Genomic DNA, 5,255 nt, shown 5'->3' with positions numbered 1-5,255 from the left:
TAGTAGTGAGGGGTATAAACCCGCGCTACTACTAAGTGGTCTGCACCATGCCCCCGGAAAAATCATAGTAGTAGTGAGGGGTATAAAACCTGCGCTATTACTAAATTGATAATAGTAGCGAGGAATATAAACACGCGCCGCTACTAAGTGGCCTCCGCTTTTGCACCATCCACCCCGGCCCGATCCACCCCCCCCCCCCCCCCCCCCCCGCGCCCCGCATCTCTCTTTCTCTCTCTCGACAGCAGTCGAGCAAATCTCCGGCGTAAGCGCGAGCATCTCGACGACGGGCCTCCTTGATTTCGGCGGCGGTGGAGGATTCCGGCACGCGCGGCGAGGCATCCGTCCTTCCATGACGGCCTGATGGGCGGAGCGAGGTGGCACGGCATCCACGGCCTTCACCCCCAGCGGTGGCGTGCGTCGAGGAGTCGGGGGCTCTAACATGAGGCGCGGCGCCGCTCTCCCCTGCACGGCGGCAGTGGCCTCCCGCCGGTGGCAGTTACGGATTTTCTCGCGGCGGATCTGAGGTCAGCGGGTCTCCGACGCCGCGGGTGGGGGTCGCGGATGCCGACGCAGGGGATGGTGCGGGCAACATCAGGACGCCGACGTGCTGCGCTCTGGTTTGTTTTCTCGCCGATGCGGAGCTTGCTGCACGGACTGCCCAGCCCAGGCGTTGGCGAAGTCTCGTGTCATGGCAGGCACTACTTCTGCTGATGCGTGTGCGGCCAGGTATTGCCACTAGTTTCTGATGATAGCATTTGTAGCGTACAGACATTAAAACCATGACGATTCACCACTACATCTGCCTCCCATTTTAGTGTCAATTGATGCTGGTCCGTGATAGTAGTCCTGGGATAGTAATTGATTTGGGATTTTGGATTTGATTCACTATTGGATTGATGCTACTTTTTCAGTTGTGTAAAAACAGAGCAAATTATCACCAACTGACATGGCAATTTTACAATCTTTTTATAGCTATCATCTTTTTTTAGTAAAACTAGGCACACATCGTCTCAGAGACGACTTCTCCCTCGGACAGGCCTAGGTCCAGCATCTCAACAACCAAGTGATTCATATTGGTATTGTGTCCCTAGGAGCGTTTGTCAGGATGCTATCTGTACCCAACGAACTGTCGATTTCTTCAGTTAACTTGCCAACACCTTCAGTTAATGCTTGAGTAATCCACGGCAACTCTTCGCTGCCGGTTGAAGCGTGGAAAGCTGCAAGTCCAGGTGGTACTAACAACAAGCGAGACCTTCAGCCACAACAATCAAGCAAGTGCTAGATCACAGGCTACGGTAAGCAAGTAAATAACGTGCTTCACACACACTACCTAGTACAAAGCAAAAACTAAAGGAGAACAGAAGATAACTACATGACCTTCGCTTCGCATTATGTGGTAGTCGTCGTGCTTGCAGGGGAGGAGACCAGATGAGGCAAGCCTGGCCTAGCCGCTGACGACGGCCAAGGGTGCTCGATTGAGCTCGTGGATGATGTCTCGTCTCTCGACGGTGAAGTCGGCAAAAGACCGAATGACATGGTTCCTGTCCCTGTAAGTAGCAGTGCTCTCTTCCTATAATTGCTAGAATGTAGATTGTATATATGTTCTGATCAATGCAAATGCTGAGCCATGTTCCACTTTTACTGCTCTACATTATATTTTTACTACCTGAAGGGGTTAAGTACAGCAGTTTTGGGTTTCTACAGTTACAAGGGCTTCAGAGTTCCACCTTTTTTGTATTATCTAATTATGAAATAACAAGCATGCTCTGAAGTTTAGAGGGGTTGTGATTGCTAGTTCCTGCTAGGTAATCATAAGAATGCTTGGGTTATTACTCAAGGACGCCGGACACTATTTCCGGGATAATATGTTAAATGCAGAATTATCGATCTTCCTTAGTTCATGCCCATGGTTTGATCATGTGTCGGTTCCTATCAATGCAAGTGCTGAGCTACGTTCCATTTTTACTATTCTGTGTGATAGTTCTTGCACTTTACTACGTTCCCTCTTAAGGCGGGCCACCTTTCACACTAATAATGAGTTTGTTGCGCATTAATCTAGAAAATAGAAGTTCAGAACCTGCACCTCTAACTCTCTGTCAATGATCAACAAGCTCATTCTTTCGTGATTTTCATTCACTTGCATGTGTTCCCTTGAAGATCAGTGTTATGTCTTAGATTCTGTTGCTTACTCACTTTGCTAATGCAGCATGTCCCTAAAACAAACGGAGACATTCCTTCTTTTGATGAAGCCTTTTCAGATCACCGGTGACTTCTCGACAAGTTGGTGATGTATGGCCTGGTCATCCAGTTCCTCAACCCCAAAGGTCTGTTATTTATTTCCTTCATGGTGTCTCTGCATACTCGCTGCTTGCTTCTGCTTACCATGTGGAGGTGCAGATGGGGATTACTGACTTGTTTGTGTCCTGTTTTCTGTCGATGCAGTGCAAGCGTCCATTGCCGCAAACACATGGGTGGTCAGTGGGACTCCCCAGACCAAGAGTATGGATCCATCTCACTTCTCTATCATTTGGCCATGATGATGATGATGCAAGTTGTAACATTCTTAGATTGGATTTATGGATGCATCGCTTTAATGCAACAGCTAACCCTCATTCGCATCCATTCAAGCGAGATCCACTGGTTGTTATTCCTTAATTATCCTAGTCAATCTGAACAAGTTTATAACATCTCTCTATGCACCCGATTAGTCTTGTATCCCTGAAGCCATACACTTTAGTTTGCCCATTCATGACATGCCTGCTGTTAAAACATGTGTTCATTTGCAGCTCCTTTCAATTCTTTTGCAGCTCACTGAATATATTTTTGCAGTTCGTTGTCAGAATCCATGGCGCTGGCCGCGCCACACCTTTTCCTGCTTCTTCTCGTCTGAGGCGAGCACCAGCGGTACGTATCAGCCCTCTTCTCTATGGTGCTGGCTAGGTAAGAACTAGGGATCTGTGGCAGCAGCTCATAGATTAGAATTAGATTTGATAATTGGATGGATTCCTAAACCAATTTGCAAATTTGTTGGTGATTTCAGTGCTTATACTTATTTGGTTTTGGTGCCTGGTCGGACCTTCTCTATGCGAATGAGGGATCCATGATGTTGCGAGGTGTTGATTGCCTTCTAGCAAAAATCTTGAGCGTTGGGTATCCCTGGCTGTAAACTGAATCTGGTTCAGTTAAAAACTACACTGTCAAATCTGGACAGCCAGCTTCTAGGTGAAAAACGAGTTAGTTATTCTCAGAATTTCGAGTTGCCTCTATATGAAAGTTGTAAAGCAAGTTCCAAGCTTTCCGTAGAGTATTTATTTGCGTCGTTTGGATGTATGGTTTGAGAGCAGCCATCGTTTTAGTTTGTTGTCCCGAAAGTTAGTATCCTGAGCGCATTGTTTTCGTATGCCAGTTTACGGCCTTGTAGAGGCTGTTCTAAAAAAAAGTTTCAGTACGAATTTTGTAGAGGGTTTGTAGTACTAGATTGCAAGCCCGATTTTAATACTAGCACTCTCCATGCAGCTCCTCAATAATTGTAGTCAATTGGTTGGACAGTCTTCTTGTTTTCATCATTTTTTTTCTAATTCTATACGTAGTTGGCTGGGATTATAATGCTATCTTTGCTTACTGTTAACTGTCCAAATTGATGTAGGAAGATAAACAGTTGTTGATCGCTTCCACGATTAGCACTAACTAAGTTTCCTTAGATGTTTGCACCTTAGAAAGTGGTATCTGCTTAATATGAAGATCATTTGTCAGTTCTGTATCTGTAATATTACAAGTAAGAATGGATATTGGCTATCAAGAGTCTCAACTTTTATCTCATTTACTGAATGCAGACGCAGCATCTTCACTTCTTTCCTTGCACATTCCTGTTAAGGAAGCAAAGGTAACCCTGCTATCCTGGTATATACAGATAGAATAAAAATATAATACAGTATTTGACTACCAATGAAACACATAGAATTAGTTGTTGAACACGAACGATATGTGAAGTTCTCCTTAAGGGATCATGATGTTTTCCTACTTATTCTGCTTGAAGGGATGGCGTTGATAGTGTTGCTACCAGTGCTGCTGTTTTATTTTGTTGAGACTACCAATGCTGCTGCAGTCAATTAATTACAACTCACACTTGTTGAGGGGGGACTACACCTTAATTCAGTGTCGATGTTCATTGCGAGTTTAGTAGTACCATATGAGGAGGTGAAATAATGTTCTTATAGTTCACAGCAAGTGGTCTGATGGGCCATTGTTTGTCCTTGTTGGTCTGCTTTCGTTTTGGAAAATCATCCTATAAGATTTGTGCTGTCCTATCGAGCAATTGATCTGATGGGTTGTGAGCTTTTTAGCTGTCCAGCATCACCCTGTGGCAGATAATCATTTCTATTATGTGTTAATGCTTTCCTTTTAAACTACTTTAAAAAAACAAAGAAATTGGATTCTTTACCCGTATTATCCTTTGAACATCTATATGAAATGATCTAAGTTTAAGTATATTTAGTTTTGAAGAAAACTAAAGGCAATTAATGTGAAAAATTAGATATGTCCTATTACCTGGCAATATATAGTTCATCTAGGCTTGGTTGGCAATATATATTATCTAGACATTAATTCCATTTGTTTGTAGCTATTACATAGGCGATCTCTTGTTAATAGAAATCACTCACTTTTTTGTTTTCGTATATTTATTCCCGTAGCTACTGTACATCACAACATGCAAGGAAATATATGTCTGCTGAAATTTAATTTTATTTATTCTTTGCTCTTTACAGAAATCTTGGATTCATTAATGGGAGAAGCACATAAGGGAGAAGAAGATGATTGCAAGGATGGAGAGGGAGCAAATCATTTGGAGGGATAGAATGCCACTGTTTGGTGTTTTTATGCAATTTTGTTTGCTTTCAACTGTGTTTGCACTAGCTGGGAATAAGTGACTAGGCAATAAGTGTAGATGTATGGATATGTATGCACTATAAATCTTCGATTTGGAATGATGTCTAATGCTGCTGGTTTATTACAAATCTGGGCTTGTTTTAGTTGTTAGAATTGTATGCATAAAATGGAATTGATGGATTTTATTTTTTTAATTCCTAATTAGTTAGTAGTAGCGTGGGGGTGAAATGGAGCCCTACTAGTATTCAGGATACTAGTAGCGTGTGGTACTATAGACGCGCTACTACTATTTCATTAGTAGTAGCGCGGGTGACATCTGCGCTACTAGTAAAATGTTAGTAGTAGCGCGGGTTTACCCCGCGCTACTA

General features: G+C 43.3%; 1 long non-coding RNA gene across 10 annotated transcripts; it reads left to right on the top strand.

Annotated features, from left to right (window-relative positions):
• Window positions 1–213: 213 nt before the first annotated feature.
• LOC123169197 (uncharacterized) lies at window positions 214–4,988 on the top strand. 10 transcript variants are annotated; one of them, XR_006484689.1, is made up of 7 exons: window positions 214–726; window positions 1,164–1,295; window positions 1,401–1,549; window positions 2,207–2,499; window positions 2,830–2,904; window positions 3,834–3,883; window positions 4,767–4,988. It is a non-coding gene; the product is annotated as an uncharacterized lncRNA (long non-coding RNA). The 10 variants fall into 10 exon arrangements; XR_006484687.1 differs by having other exon boundaries at window positions 1,092–1,295; window positions 1,416–1,549; XR_006484684.1 differs by having other exon boundaries at window positions 1,092–1,295.
• Window positions 4,989–5,255: the final 267 nt, after the last annotated feature.

Source organism: Triticum aestivum, chromosome 7D (genome assembly GCF_018294505.1).
Source record: "Triticum aestivum cultivar Chinese Spring chromosome 7D, IWGSC CS RefSeq v2.1, whole genome shotgun sequence".
In the NCBI taxonomy this organism is placed as follows: Eukaryota; Viridiplantae; Streptophyta; class Magnoliopsida; order Poales; family Poaceae; genus Triticum; species Triticum aestivum.
Note: the sequence above shows the minus strand (reverse complement) of the source record. Positions and strands in the feature narration are given on the sequence as shown.